The sequence below is a fragment of the Schistocerca piceifrons genome, chromosome 1 (assembly GCF_021461385.2).
Source record: "Schistocerca piceifrons isolate TAMUIC-IGC-003096 chromosome 1, iqSchPice1.1, whole genome shotgun sequence".
In the NCBI taxonomy this organism is placed as follows: domain Eukaryota; kingdom Metazoa; phylum Arthropoda; class Insecta; order Orthoptera; family Acrididae; genus Schistocerca; species Schistocerca piceifrons.
This window is the reverse complement of record NC_060138.1, coordinates 95,415,641-95,431,940: the sequence shown is the minus strand read 5'-3', so window position 1 is coordinate 95,431,940 and position 16,300 is coordinate 95,415,641. Positions and strand designations below refer to the sequence as shown.

Here is a 16,300-nt window from a genome sequence, read left to right as displayed (position 1 = left end):
AGCTAATAGGTCGATTGATAATGGCCGTCGTTTCGTTTCTGGTTGTCAGTAAGTGCGTATTTTCATATCGACGTCATACCTGTGATACCTGTAAGCACTCAGAAATGCCAGCTTTCTCAACTATTACAGCTGTATGTGGTGAGAGTGATTTTTCCCCAGTGAGTAAAACGTGTACCTCTGGTGGGACTCGAACCCACAATCCCCGGTTTAGGAGACCGATGCCTTATCCATTTTTTTTTTTATTTGTCTTTTTGACCTCCTGCACCCAAAGCAGGAATCATACCCCTTTTTTTTTTTTTCTTTTTTTTTCTTTTTTGTTTTTTTTATTTATTTTCTTTTGGGCCTCCCTTCTCCCCACATAGCCCATCCAATCGCTCACCTTTTCTGCCTTCGTCGGCTAGCTTCTACGCTGTAATTTTTTTTTTTTTTTTTTTTTTTTTTGTGTAAATGTTATAACATAAAGTAAATGAGAACAAAAGGGATGAGTGGCTTCGACTCATGAATGCCATCTCCGGGAAGAAATCCTCTGTATGTGCCGCCTCCATCGGCATTGTGTTGGTTCGTGATTGTTCTCGAATTACCCTTGGCAACCGTACCTTAGTGGCCCTCGTACGTCGGGAAACTGTAAGGTCGGTTTCTCGGGTTGCAATGTGTTCACTCCGTTGCGAGTGCGTCCTGTTTCATCATGTGGTCTCTTCTCTTTACTTTCCTGTCTTGTCTAATCTTAGCTTTACACCCGCCAAGTCTGTGGGGGATCCATGATCGCTTTGATGAGAAAATTTGCGTATACCTGTTTATAATGTGGAAATTTGCGAAGTCCATCGTGCTGTGTCTGTAAATATGTCGAAAAGTCTCCAATACTACGTTCTGAGTTTGCAATAATATAATATATTGCTTGTCCTTTCAGCCAGGTTACGGCATTTCGTTTCGTGGTAGGGTAGAGGTCATCGTCCGGTAGAAGTAGACTCTTAAGGGTGATGGCTTGAGGGGACGTGCGTTGTAGAAAGGCCAAGAGGTTTCTAACCGCTTTCCAGATGTCATGCGCCGTACCGCATACGAATGTGTGTTCATCAGTATCTTGCACATTACAGGTTGCACAAAGGGAAGTAGCAGCCAAATGTATCGAATGTAATCGGGAAGTCGTGGGAAGTTTCCTATTGACCACGTAATACCACAATGCTCTCACTCCCGTTGGCAAATGTGGATGATGAACACTTCTCCATATACGTGGCCAGACTGCCTCGGGGTACTTAACTTCAATACTGTTTCGAGCGTGCGTCGTGAGCAAATATTTGTACACTGCTCGCACTGTGACAATTTGTTCCTCAGGCATTCCCATGCGGATGTAGCTATAGTCAAGCAAAAATTGCTTGAGATGATGAAGGTCGTGTGGTATGTGATGAACATCCACAGGCGCGTCAAGATTAGCCGGCTTTATTTCGTTCAATAGAAAAGTGGTGATACTATTAGGCGAATTCTTCCATCTGTTAAATGTAGAACTGACGTACAGGGCCCGTGTCTTCGTATAGACGTCGATGAGGTTGAGACCACCTGACGCCGACGGTAGAGTCAACGTAGAATACTTGACTTTGAAAATGTGGCCGCGGCTGACAAAGTGGCCGAAGGCAGCTAACAATCTGCTTGCCATCGGGAGGGGTAGCGGAAGTACGCGTGCCACATAGTTAATTTTCGAGACGAGATAAATGTTCACCAAGGCCACGCGTTGTATTTCGTCCAGCGACCTGAGGGTATGTTGACGTATGCTCGCGCGCACTGTATTTAGCAAATCTTTGTAATTGATTGCAATCGTGCGTCGGATGTCACGAGTAAATTTCACTCCCAAGCACTTCATGACCGTGATCACCTTGATCTGTCCAGGAATAGGGGCCTTCAATCCGCGACCGATGTTCAGGACACCGGACTTCATTACATTCAACTGAGCCCCCGCCGCCTTCCTATACTGCTCTACTATGTCCATCGCCGTCCGTATCTCAGACGTGGTTCGCACAAGAAAGGCCACATCATCCGCGTAGGCGCGGCATACAAACTTGTGACCATACATCAGGACACCCTGGAGGTGTGAGGTCAGCGCTGTTAATAGCGGCTCGATGGCGATAGCAAACAGCGCCATCGACATAGGGCAGCCCTGTCTGACCGAACTTTCAATAGTTATCGGCCCCACAGATCGCCCGTTGAGCAAAATCGTGGACTGGGAGTGGCGCAGCAGTCGTGCGATGATGGTGAGGAAACGGTGGGGGAAGTTCATTGTCTGCATGGTTTTCAGTAAATACTCATGGTTCACACGGTCAAATGCCTTGTCAAAATCGAGAGCAACCAAGGCGCACGGAATGCGACAGGCGGCAGCTATCGCTATGACGTCGCGATAGTCACACAAGGTGTCGTGAATGTTGCGGCCTATACCGACACTCGTTTGTGGCGGGGCTGTAACCGTGTTCATCACCGGTTTGAGTCTCCTAGCTATAATCCTTGCAAAGATCTTATAATCACAGTTTAGAAGTGTGAGCGGGCGATAGTGTTTTGCGGATTGCGCCAATGGCGACTTAGGAACCGGTATGATCAGGCCCTCACTGAATTGTCGCGGGATGTCTTTGTCGGGGTCCATTAATTCCTGGCATATGCACGTCAGTTTCGGTAACAACAGACGTTTAAATGTGCGATAGAACTCCACCGGTAGGCCGTCTGGACCAGGTGACTTGTTCTCAGGGCCCGTCAGCAGTGCATCTTCTACTTCCTCTTCTGTAGGTTCAGCCAACAATTGAAGTGCTTCCGTCTGATTCACCTGGCGGGTTATACCCGACAGTAAAGCCTCCATCGCCTCGTGATCCACAGGGCCAGCGGCGTATAGCGTCGCATAATAGTGCTTCATCTCAGCTGATATCTCACGCTGCTGCAACAACAAACATCCGTCCTCCGTCCGTAGTGCAGTGACCAGTTTCCTGCGGCGACCTGTCCGCTCCTTAAGTACGTGATAGATGGAAGGTTGCTCGCCGGCGACACCGTCACGAAGGCGCGCCCTGACTTTGCACCCGATGAGCTTTTGACGTGTCAAAGCCGTAATCGTGGCTTTTATCCGTTGTATTTCTTGGTGATTGTCTATAATCGACGCGTCCGGGCGGTATAAGTCGCGAAGGACCTGGAAATAGAACTCGACCGTCCTGGTGTACCACTCCTTCCTGTCACGGGAGTATCTCATAAAGGCCTTCCTGATTGTCGGTTTTGCACAGTTTAGCCACCATTCCAACGCCGAGGCATATTGAGAAAACCTTCTCTCACAAGCCGCCCAAGACGCAGCGAAGAGTTCATGGCATGCCTGTTCGTCCAAATGCGATACATTCAACTTCCAGTATCCTCTTCCACGGTACGTCCCTTGGCGTTGGAGGTTGAGTGTACAAATGTACGCCGCGTGGTCAGAGAAGACGGTCGGCCATATCTCCGTCTGCAAAAGTCTTCGACTTAAATCCAGCGTGACGTAAATACGATCGAGTCGGCTGGCGGAGTGAGTCGTGATATGCGTGAATCCTGGCCTATCGCCATTGACGTGTTCCCAGGTATCAATAAAATGAAAGTCCCGTATTATAGCCGCTAGATCCGGACAAGTGTTAAAATGTGGCGTCTGGTCTTTCGGAGATAGGACGCAGTTGTAGTCGCCACCGAATATAATGTGGTCGTAATGGCCTACAAGCAATGGTGCAATAGCATCGTTAAAAAATGCCGCCCGTTGCGGTCTATTACCAGTGCCTGAAGGGGCATAGACGTTGACAATACGAGTATCGTAAATGGTGAGTGCCATACCTCTCGCCGTTGGGAGGTACTCTACGTCAGTCGCTAGTATCCCTTCCTTTGTGAGGATGGCTGTTCCAAGTTCTTGCACAGTCCCGGGATGAGTGAAGGCTATATATCCACTAATCGTGGCGAGGTCTATGTTCTTCACCTCTTGTAGTAAGACCACGTCGAGTTCGGCCGCATATAACATATCACGGAAGGTCTGCAGCTTTAGATTGCTGCTGATACTGTTGATGTTGACAGTCCCTATCCTGTAAGCTTGTGCAGAAGTCATTCGCGGATGGAAGGAAGGAAGGCCTTTTCTGTGACTACACGCACTATAGATTACTGGTCGCTGGGGCGGGTGGTAAGCCCATCCGTATCATCCCCGACCCCGCGCATGATCGCTGTCCCCACACCAACCATAGGATCGTCATTCAAGTCCCCTCCTGGTGGAACGCTTTCCACATCATCGGCCCAGTTGCCGGTCGCCCGGAGGCCAACCTCCGTCGTTGCGCCGTCAAGTGTCTGCATGGGTATGTCATGCGGGGTCACCTCCCGTGTCGCGAGCACTACCATCTGTTCGGTGGGAGGGTGAGGTGGCTCGGTCGTCGTAAGAATGTCTGCCGGAATGAGGACCTGGTGGATGCCATCGTCTTGTGCTACCGGTGTTCCTCCAAGTGTGCGGGCAACCCGCTGAGCCTTTTCTCGCACCTCCTTCGCCGTCTGGTCCGCGTTCGGGGGCGCAATCCGTTGTTTTTTGCGTCTGCGGGGTGAGTGCCGTGGTCGGCTCATCTCACTATCGGAAGATACGGTCTGGTCCGGTTCCTGCGGGCCCTCCGGATCCTGGAGCACGACGTTTTCAGCCGCAGCAACTGCGGCATGGCCCTCGTCATCGGGAGTTACCTGTTGCTCTGACTGGGCAGCGGATAAGTTTGTCGCCGTTATCTGGTTCGCGACTATGGGCGCATCGTCGGTCTCAGGTGGTGACGGGCGAGGAGCCGCCTCCTCGACTAGTAAGTGGTCCGGTTCCGGTCCTCTGACTGCCGCAACGTAACTGACCGGCAACGACTGCATAGTCGCAGGTCTTACGGCTTCTCCCACTGGTAACTGCGCTATCCTCCGCTGCATGCAGTCCGAGCGAACATGGCCTTCCTTACCACAACCTGAGCACGTTCGGGGTTGCCCTTCATACATGACAATGGCTCTACATCCACTGACGTATATATATGAAGGGACGTGACGCCGAAGATCAATTTTGACCTGCCGCACCCCATTGAGAACAGGGAAGGTATTGAAAGTTGTCCACTTCTCCGCTGTATTACTTAAGACCGTGCCATATGTAGTAAGAACATGATTGATCTGCCCTGCAGGCACCTCAAACGGAAGTTCAAAGATCCTAATGGTCCTGACGCCAAGTCCCGCCATTTCAACCGTCACATCCCCCACGTTACCGTCACAATGGGTGAACTTAAATCGACCTCCCGAAGAGGCTATTACTCGTGCACAGCAGTCTGTGTTCGACATCTTCACATAGACTGTCCGGCTAACTATCGACAAATGGATCCCGATAACGTCGTCAAATTGTAACTTCACTACATCGCGCAAAAAGGCCTCTATTTCGTATGGCTTAGGTCGTGCATAATGATCGTCGAAACTAAATTTCAGTGTGTTTGTACGGAAATGAGACTCCATCGTTACCACGTGTACATGACTAAATTCCTCGAGAAACGGCTAGTCCCACCGTGTTGACTCACCACTCGCCGCGGAGCTGGTCCGGAACAGCGAGGACGTAAACAGCGCACGTCCGCTCACCTCGCCAGCCGCGAGTAGACTGCGACCATTAGGCCACAGAGGCTGACTGCCGTTTAACTGGCGGTGTGCTTGCTCAGATCAACACTTGCCAAGTGTACCCTTCCTGATGCGCTACTCTACGTCTGCAGAGTGTCAGGACGTCGCATGAGCCTTTCCTGTGCGCCTGTACGTACTCAGACGTATCGAAGTCCAGGCACCTACTTTCTGCAGGCAATTCTTATACCTGCCGTCTTAGGCTATTCCCTTTCTGAACTCTAAGTCCTGCACACAAGACAGGTAAGTGACTATTCATATGGGTCATACCGTTTACCAACAAGTAATTTTAAAATAGCGTTTCCTTTCACAGCGCCATCAAGCTTTGAAACACTTCCGCAGCTAATAGGTCGATTGATAATGGCCGTCGTTTCGTTTCTGGTTGTCAGTAAGTGCGTATTTTCATATCGACGTCATACCTGTGATACCTGTAAGCACTCAGAAATGCCAGCTTTCTCAACTATTACAGCTGTATGTGGTGAGAGTGATTTTACCCCAGTGAGTAAAACGTGTACCTCTGGTGGGACTCGAACCCACAATCCCCGGTTTAGGAGACCGATGCCTTATCCATTAGGCCACAGAGGCTGACTGCCATTTAACTGGCGGTGTGCTTGCTCAAATCAACACTTGCCAAGTGTACCCTTCCTGATGCGCTACTCTACGTCTGCAGAGTGTCAGGACGTCGCATGAGCCTTTCCTGTGTGCCTGTACGTACTCAGACGTATCGAAGTCCAGGCACCTACTTTCTGCAGGCAATTCTTATACCTGCCGTCTTAGGCTATTCCCTTTCTGAACTCTAAGTCCTGCACACAAGACAGGTAAGTGACTATTCATATGGGTCATACCGTTTACCAACAAGTAATTTTAAAATAGCGTTTCCTTTCACAGCGCCATCAAGCTTTGAAACACTTCCGCAGCTAATAGGTCGATTGATAATGGCCGTCGTTTCGTTTCTGGTTGTCAGTAAGTGCGTATTTTCATATCGACGTCATACCTGTGATACCTGTAAGCACTCAGAAATGCCAGCTTTCTCAACTATTACAGCTGTATGTGGTGAGAGTGATTTTTCCCCAGTGAGTAAAACGTGTACCTCTGGTGGGACTCGAACCCACAATCCCCGGTTTAGGAGACCGATGCCTTATCCATTTTTTTTTTTTTTTTGTTTTTTGTTTTTTTTTTTGGTAGAAGGGTCTGTTACAAAATTCATTTGCCTCCTGTGAGGATCGAACTCACGACCTCTGGTTTACTAGACCAGCGCTCTGCCACTTTTTTTTTTTTTATTTTTTTTTTATTTTTTTTTTACTCTCTAACACTTTTTTTTTTTTTTTTTTTTCACCGCTCTACCAACTTTCTTTTTAAGAAGCCTTAACCACTTTTTCTTTTTTTAATTTTTTTTTTTTTTTTTTTATTTTTATTTTTATACATTACAACATGAAAATGAAGAAGCCCCTTCTGGGCCAAAATCATATAGTTCCCTTCCGGAACGCATGTCCGCTGGGGACAGTAGGGAGATAGACTTTCCGGCCTTCCGGACGTTAGGCCGTCTTCTCGATGCTAATTTATAACCGGTGAATTCGGAGAGGTTTTTTTTTTTTTTTTTTTTTTTTTTTTTTTTTTTTTTATTATTGATGCATGGATTCTTCGTGTATCGTTACACAATTGTTACCTGTGTAGATACCAGCATCGCCATACAGCGACATATAGACTAACTGCTCATGCCTATCGTCAACGGTTCACCAGAAAGTCTTCAAACACCTTCATAAGAAAATGGGCATAATGTTTGCGGTATGTCTGTGTTCGCTTCAGTATCCAGTGTTGGGTCTCCAAGAATGATCTGTACTCGCCCACGTCATGCTCCGACGTGCTAAATAGGTAGTACACAGTTATCCCCATTAACCAATGTACTGCGTGTCTCTTCGTTCGCGGGTACGGTTTATCATCAGGGCAGAGTGGGGACATCATTGAAATGGCGTGCGGCGCCGTGCGTTGGATGAAGGCCAATAGGCGACAAAGCAGTTGGCACACGTCCTTTGCAGCCCCGCAAACTAGCCGGTGGAGATCCGTATCGTGCAGTTGGCACGTCGGGCAAAGCGGCGATGCCGCGAGATGAATCTGGTTCAGACGTGACTGCGTCGGGTATTTACGATTCACGTAATAGTACCATGTGGCCCGCGCCGCCGTCGGTAAGTTAGGGGGGTGGATATTGCACCAGACCGCAGTCCAGTCATACCGAGGATATTTGCTTTCGACCACGTTCCGGCGCTGTCGCAACATGAGGGTGCCGTACACACAGCGGACTGCGGGCAGGTCGTCAATAGGCAGCATCTTCCGCAGGTAACTGTAGTCTAGCAGAAAAGTCCGGCAGTGGCACAAGGCCGTTGGGATGTGGTGAATATCGATCGGCGGGTCCAGGTTGGGGGGCACGATTTCCGTCAGGAGGAAGGAGATCAGACGGTTATGGTCGCGTTTCCAATGCCATAGCGTCAGTCGCACGAACAACGCCAAGGCCTTGACGTAGACATTGATGAGGCCGAGGCCGCCAGCTATCAGCGGGAGAGTGAGCGTCGCGTGACTTACTTTAAAGAGATGTCCGTGGTTCACGTAATGGCCGAAGACTGCCTGGAGTCTGTCCGCTGTCGCCCGCGGCATGGGAAATATTCGCGCTATATATATAATCTTCGACACCAGGTAGGCGTTAACGAATTCGACCTTCTGCAGCGCATCGAGGGACCGTAAGGTGTGTAGTCGGATACTGGCGCGGATATTGTGCAAGATGCGTTTGTAGTTGAGAGCGATCGTGCGGCGCATATTCTTAGTGTACGTTACTCCCAAACATTTCATCTCTGTAAGCACCTTAATGCGGGTGTCTGGTTGCGCGGGTAACCCGCGTCCAATGTGCATAATTCCCGATTTCCCCCTGTTGAGCTGTGCACCAGCCGCTTTGCCGTATCTCTCAATCAGAGCTATTGCCATATCAACCTCTGCGTTCGAACGTACTAAGATGACGACATCATCCGCGTAAGCCCGGTACACAAATTTATCTTCTCGCATAGTGACGCCCCGTAGCGTTGTGTGGAGTTGAACCAACAGCGGCTCAATCGCGAGGGCAAACAAGCTCATGGAGAGGGGACACCCCTGTCTGACAGAGCAGTGTATCTGTACGGGTCCTGCTAAAAGTCCGTTTACTAAGATCATTGACTCTGATCCATGAAGAAGCCGCAAGACAGACGCAATGAGCCGTTGTGGAACACTCATCGCCGTCATCGTTTCGCGGAGAAAGTCATGGCCGACTGCATCAAAGGCTTTTTCTAAGTCGACAGCAAGCATGGCACCTTGCATTCTACACGCATCTGCGATGGCTATCAGATCACGGTAGTCACACAACGCCATATGAATAGCGCGATTGTCACCGACTCCAGTCTGGTCTTTTCCCGTTAACAGTGTAAGGGCCGGTCGGAAGCGAAGGGCCAGGAGTCGTGCAAAGAGTTTGTAATCACTGTTAAGCAGTGTTATCGGCCGGAATTGATGCACAGAGTATCCGGAAGATGTCTTCGGGACTGGAATGATTAGTCCCTGCGTAAATTCGCGAGGGACTGCCACCTCAGGATTGAGTAGCTCCTGGCACATCTGTCTCAACATCGGCGTGAGGATACTTTGAAATTCTCTGTAGAATTCTATAGGCAGTCCATCGGGCCCAGGGGCTTTATTCTTGCGACCCTTGGCCAAGGCCGTCGCCACTTCCTCTTCCGTCACATCTTCCTGCAGTGCATCAACAGTGGCGCGATCGAGTCGGCGCGGCAGGGCCGTGAGTATGTCATTAAGTGCCTCTCGATCTGGCGTCTTCTGCGAGTACAGACTGGCATAGTACTCCACGAACCCTTTTTTGATCTCGGCCTGTGTGGTTAACCGCCGGCCGTCCACCGTCCGAAGTGCCGTGATGAGTTTGCGTGTATACTGCCGCTTTTCCCCTACCACGTGGTGCAATGAGGGTCGTTCGTGCGCGACCTCATATCCCAGTCGTGCTCGAATGACGGTTCCATCCATCTTGTGGCGCATGAGATGCAACAGTTTGGCTTTGACGCAGTTGATTTCCACAAGACTAACCGGTCGTTGTGCGGGACGGTTGTACATGTCACGGAGAACACTAAAGTAAAATTCCACCGTCGCATTGTACCATTGCATCCTCTCGCGGGAGTAGTTCATTAGTGTCCTCCTCAAGGCCGGTTTGGCGCAATGTAGCCACCAGAGGTGCACCGACTGATAGGCGTGTGTGCGACGTAAGCAGTTCGTCCAGGTTTCGGTGACTTGTACACGGCAATCACGATCCTGCAGAACAGCGACATTCAATTTCCACAATCCTCTGCCGCGATAGGTTGCCTGGCGCGCCAGAGTGATGGTGCAGATATACGCCAAATGATCTGAAAAGATCGTCGGCCAGAGTTCCGACTGCCGAAGACTGAGACGAAGCCCGCGCGACGTATATATGCGGTCCAGGCGGCTCGCTGACGTAGCCGTGAAGTACGTGAACCCCGGCGCGTCTCCATGAAGGCAGGTCCATGTGTCCAGCAAGGCCATGTCACGTATAATGGCAGAGAGCTCCGGGCATGTGTTGTAGTTCGGCGTCTGGTCGCGGGGTGACAGCACGCAGTTGAAGTCACCTCCGAAAACGACGTGATCATACCTGCCCGCGAACAGGGGCATTATGTCAGTCCTATAGAATTCCGAGCGGGCGCCTCTATTACTTGAGCCAGATGGAGCGTAGACATTAATGATGCGGACGCCAGCGAGCGTAAGCGCTGTACCTCTCGCCGAAGGTAGAAAAGCGACGTCCGTAACTTCGAGACCCTCTTTGGTTAAAATGGCAGTGCCCAATTCGTGTGCGGTACCAGGATGGACATGAGCGGTATATGTGCGCAAGGACTGGAGATCCGACTCCCTGACCTCCTGTAACAGGGCGATATCGACTTCCGCCGCTCGTAACATGTCACTGAGAAGCTGCAGTTTACGAGCACTGCTGATTTTATTAATGTTGATTGTCGCTATGCGATACGCCTGTTGAGGGTTCATTGGACACATCGCCGCGGCACCTTCTGCTTTTAGGTTCGCTGTGCTTTCTCCGAGCCGTCGATCGGCTCACTTGATCCTGGTCGGAATGCGTTACCCATGGTACCATGGGTGTCGTCCACGGCCAGTGGTTTATCCGTCGGTCCGGAATCCTGAGCGTCAATCTCAACATCATCAGCCCAATTTACTTCATTATGCACAGGGGCGGGGCGGAGCAAGTTCGGAAGGTTGCGATCCGGCTCATCACATGGTTCAAGGGGTCGCGTCGTACTCACATCCATAGGGGTCGCACTGCAGGCGTCAACGCCACCGTGACCAGGGGGGCTGGCCTCTCGCTGCGTAGGGGCCTGGTCTGTTGCAGAACTCGTCGCCGGAGTGCCGCGCTGCGTTTGCGCAATCCGTGTGGCTTTTTCACGATATGGGCGAGCTGCTTCGCCAGCATCTGGGGGCGCGATACGTTGTTTCTTGCGCTTCTTTTGTTGGTGCCGAGAAGTATGGGCTTCCTCCGCGTCTGAAGGTTGAGACTGTCCCGCACTAGGTGTTTCGGAGTCCGCTCCCGTCTCGGGCGTCACGTCAGAGACCACGTCCATCACTTCCGTCCGCGGAGGGTCCACATGCGCGGAGACATCCGGACTGGGGGCGTCTGAAGCCGGCCGCACAGAGTGGTCGACCACCGGGGCTTCCTGCAGCATGACCCGCTCCTGTGATGCAGCGGGAGGATCGGTAACAGCGGGGAATGGCACCGCAGCTCCTCGCGCAGCCGCGACATACGTAAGGGGCATAGCTTGGGACCGCTGCGGATCGAGGTTCTCGCCCACAGGCAATTGTGCAATTCGTCGTTGTAGACAGTCCGATCGTACGTGACCTTCTTTTCCACAACCAGAGCATGTACGAGGTTGTCCATCATACATGACGATCGCTCTGCAGCCACAAATGTATACGTAGGAGGGGATATGTTTCTGAAGGTCGATTCTCACTTGACGGACACCATTAAGAACAGGGTACGTCTCAAAGCTCAACCACTTCTCCTCTGTATGGGCGAGGACCGTCCCATAATTTTGCAGGGCCGAAGTGACTTGGTGGGCAGTCACCTCAAATGGTAGTTCAAAGACACGTACCGTTCTGATTCCAATGCCCGCTGGTTCCACAAGGACTGTCCCTACATTGCCATCGGAGTGAAGGAACTTATAAGAGCCTCCCGACGTCCGAATCAGTCGGTCACAGCAATCGTACTTGATAAGTTTCACATACACAACACTTGCCACTATCGAAAGATGAATACCAAATAGTTCGTTTGGATCTAATTTCACTACCTCTCTCAAAAAACGTTCAACTTCAAGCGCTTTGGGTCGGGCAAAGCGGTTCTCAAACGTGAACTTGACTGTCGACTTTCGTATAGTATGAGCCATGTGAACGTAGCCTGTACGATGGACGCTGCGCCGCTATCACAACACTCACCGCCTCTGCTAAGCTGCTGGTCGCGGCGAGGACGTAAACAGCACGTCCGCGCCGCACGGCTTCTCAAGCCCGACTGATTAGGCCACAGAGGCTGACTGCCGTTTAACTGGCGGTGTGCTTGCTCAAATCAACACTTGCCAAGTGTACCCTTCCTGATGCGCTACTCTACGTCTGCAGAGTGTCAGGACGTCGCATGAGCCTTTCCTGTGTGCCTGTACGTACTCAGACGTATCGAAGTCCAGGCACCTACTTTCTGCAGGCAATTCTTATACCTGCCGTCTTAGGCTATTCCCTTTCTGAACTCTAAGTCCTGCACACAAGACAGGTAAGTGACTATTCATATGGGTCATACCGTTACCTACAAGTAATTTTAAAATAGCGTTTCCTTTCACAGCGCCATCAAGCTTTGAAACACTTCCGCAGCTAATAGGTCGATTGATAATGGCCGTCGTTTCGTGTCTGGTTGTCAGTAAGTGCGTATTTTCATATCGACGTCATACCTGTGATACCTGTAAGCACTCAGAAATGCCAGCTTTCTCAACTATTACAGCTGTATGTGGTGAGAGTGATTTTTCCCCAGTGAGTAAAACGTGTACCTCTGGTGGGACTCGAACCCACAATCCCCGGTTTAGGAGACCGATGCCTTATCCATTAGGCCACAGAGACTGACTGCCGTTCAACTGGCGGTGTGCTTGCTCAAATCAACACTTGCCAAGTGTACCCTTCCTGATGCGCTACTCTACGTCTGCAGAGTGTCAGGACGTCGCATGAGCCTTTCCTGTGTGCCTGTACGTACTCAGACGTATCGAAGTCCAGGCACCTACTTTCTGCAGGCAATTCTTATACCTGCCGTCTTAGGCTATTCCCTTTCTGAACTCTAAGTCCTGCACACAAGACAGGTAAGTGACTATTCATATGGGTCATACCGTTTACCAACAAGTAATTTTAAAATAGCGTTTCCTTTCACAGCGCCATCAAGCTTTGAAACACTTCCGCAGCTAATAGGTCGATTGATAATGGCCGTCGTTTCGTTTCTGGTTGTCAGTAAGTGCGTATTTTCATATCGACGTCATACCTGTGATACCTGTAAGCACTCAGAAATGCCAGCTTTCTCAACTATTACAGCTGTATGTGGTGAGAGTGATTTTTCCCCAGTGAGTAAAACGTGTACCTCTGGTGGGACTCGAACCCACAATCCCCGGTGTAGGAGACCGATGCCTTATCCATTAGGCCACAGAGGCTGTCTGCCGTTTAACTGGCGGTGTGCTTGCTCAAATCAACACTTGCCAAGTGTACCCTTCCTGATGCGCTACTCTACGTCTGCAGAGTGTCAGGACGTCGCATGAGCCTTTCCTGTGTGCCTGTACGTACTCAGACGTATCGAAGTCCAGGCACCTACTTTCTGCAGGCAATTCTTATACCTGCCGTCTTAGGCTATTCCCTTTCTGAACTCTAAGTCCTGCACACAAGACAGGTAAGTGACTATTCATATGGGTCATACCGTTTACCAACAAGTAATTTTAAAATAGCGTTTCCTTTCACAGCGCCATCAAGCTTTGAAACACTTCCGCAGCTAATAGGTCGATTGATAATGGCCGTCGTTTCGTTTCTGGTTGTCAGTAAGTGCGTATTTTCATATCGACGTCATACCTGTGATACCTGTAAGCACTCAGAAATGCCAGCTTTCTCAACTATTACAGCTGTATGTGGTGAGAGTGATTTTTCCCCAGTGAGTAAAACGTGTACCTCTGGTGGGACTCGAACCCACAATCCCCGGTTTAGGAGACCGATGCCTTATCCATTATGCCACAGAGGCTGACTGCCGTTTAACTGGCGGTGTGCTTGCTCAAATCAACACTTGCCAAGTGTACCCTTCCTGATGCGCTACTCTACGTCTGCAGAGTGTCAGGACGTCGCATGAGCCTTTCCTGTGTGCCTGTACGTACTCAGACGTATCGAAGTCCAGGCACCTACTTTCTGCAGGCAATTCTTATACCTGCCGTCTTAGGCTATTCCCTTTCTGAACTCTAAGTCCTGCACACAAGACAGGTAAGTGACTATTCATATGGGTCATACCGTTTACCAACAAGTAATTTTAAAATAGCGTTTCCTTTCACAGCGCCATCAAGCTTTGAAACACTTCCGCAGCTAATAGGTCGATTGATAATGGCCGTCGTTTCGTTTCTGGTTGTCAGTAAGTGCGTATTTTCATATCGACGTCATACCTGTGATACCTGTAAGCACTCAGAAATGCCAGCTCTCTCAACTATTACAGCTGTATGTGGTGAGAGTGATTTTTCCCCAGTGAGTAAAACTTGTACCTCTGGTGGGACTCGAACCCACAATCCCCGGTTTAGGAGACCGATGCCGTATCCATTTTTTTTTTTTTTTTTTTTTTTTTTTTTTTTTTTTTTTTTTCGGGCCTCCATCCACCCCTTCTAGCCCGTCCTCACGCTCGCCAAAAGTGCCTTCATCGGCTCGGCTTCTCCGCCATTGGCAAAAATCTCCTTTGAAAGAAAAAATTAATCATGTAACAAATGGATTCTCTTCTGTATCCATGTGGTTATTTGGTTAAGCCACAATATGTGATGTGGGAAGGAAAGCAAATGAAATCTTCTGGAGGAATGTGAGAAAACTCATCACTATCCGACGGAGACTGAATGTGTGAAAATAAACTTGTGATGCTGGAGTCTTCCACAGCGAGAAGGAAAAACTCGTCTCTTCCTCTGACAGGAGAAGGTCAAACATAACGTAAATACGTCGTCTTCTCAATAAACAAATCTTACTAATTAAATAAACAAGAAAAGAATAAGTTATAATTTGGATATTAGAGCTACAAATTTCGACGGGGATCTTGTAGAACAGTCTCGCATTGCTCTCGACAAGAGAGGCATCATCCCCCAAAGCGTCACCCTTGTCGGGGTCGTCCGTTGCATATTCGTGGCCGTTCGATCGCCGCAATCCGAATCCTAACTGCGACTAACATAGTTGTGAAAGGGCCATCCTTCAGAATTTTCTGACTGCGATGGCGCCCTGGAGGAATATCTCTCTACGTCAACATTCGGAGGAGAAAGAAAGCATACTTTTCTCTATATTTGTCTATTCGTTGAAGTTGCTGGTGTTGAGTTATTAGGTATAGCCAATATTCTTCTTTATTTTTTTCTGGCGCCGATAATATATAATACACCGTCTGACCTTGAAGCCAATTGACTGCTCGTCGTTTTGCCGGGGGGTATGGAACGGCATCAGGAGTGAGGAGTCCAGCTGGAGTAATCATCCTAGGTGCAGTACGCAGCATACTTGAGAGCTTCCGTGCAAATAGAAGCCAGATGTCCTTCACATTTTCGCATAGAAAGCGATGTTCGATGGTATCGAGGAGAGTACAGTGAACGCAGTTCGGAGTGTCTGCCAAGTGGATCATGTGTAGTTTTGAATTTGTCGGTATGATCCTATTGACCGCCATGTACCATGTAGACCGCACCTGCGATGGTAAGTGTGCGTCATGAATGTTTTCCCAGATCTTGGCCCAGTTGCAGTCTCTATACTTCACTTCTATTCTGTTGCGCGGCTTACTGTCCGTCAGGCAGCTGTAAAGTGCTTTGACCCGGTAAAGATCATTCTCAGGTATGTTGCTTTGAATATAGCTGTATTCGAGGAAAAAAGTACTAAAGTGGCAAAATGCAGTCGGGATGTGACTTACGTTTACCGGAGGCGTCATGCTGGCAGGTGCAATTTCATTGAGAAGGTGGGCCGTTAAGGAATTTGGTGATCGTTGCCATTGTTTATACATGTTGCTGATATATAATGCTTTCGCTTTGTGGTAAACATCTGTCAGATTTAGGCCGCCCTTTCCCAAGGGGAGCGTCAAAGTTGCAAATGGGACTTTGAAAATGTGTCCCCTACTGACAAAGTGTCCGAGCGCGGCAAGCATTCGTTGTGCGATGACCTTTGGTATTGGTAGGATTTGTGCGACATAATTCACTTTAGAAACAATGTAAGTATTGACTAAAAACACTCTTTGTATGGCGTTGAGATTTCGCAAATGATGTTGCCGTATGCCGGCCCGAATTTGTGCCAATAATTTTCGATAATTAAGAGCAGACGTGCAGCGGATGGTGCGCGTGTATTCAATGCCGAGACATTTAAA

At 49.5% G+C, this 16,300-nt stretch overlaps 4 non-coding genes across 4 annotated transcripts; all 4 read right to left on the bottom strand.

Moving 5' to 3' along the window:
- Window positions 1-6,143: 6,143 nt before the first annotated feature.
- Trnar-ccu lies at window positions 6,144-6,216 on the bottom strand. Its single transcript has one exon. It is a non-coding gene; the product is annotated as a tRNA-Arg (tRNA).
- Window positions 6,217-12,746: 6,530 nt separating this feature from the next.
- On the bottom strand, window positions 12,747-12,819 carry Trnar-ccu. The gene has a single exon. It is a non-coding gene; the product is annotated as a tRNA-Arg (tRNA).
- Window positions 12,820-13,321: 502 nt separating this feature from the next.
- On the bottom strand, window positions 13,322-13,394 carry Trnar-ccu. Its single transcript has one exon. It is a non-coding gene; the product is annotated as a tRNA-Arg (tRNA).
- Window positions 13,395-13,896: 502 nt separating this feature from the next.
- On the bottom strand, window positions 13,897-13,969 carry Trnar-ccu. Its single transcript has one exon. It is a non-coding gene; the product is annotated as a tRNA-Arg (tRNA).
- Window positions 13,970-16,300: the final 2,331 nt, after the last annotated feature.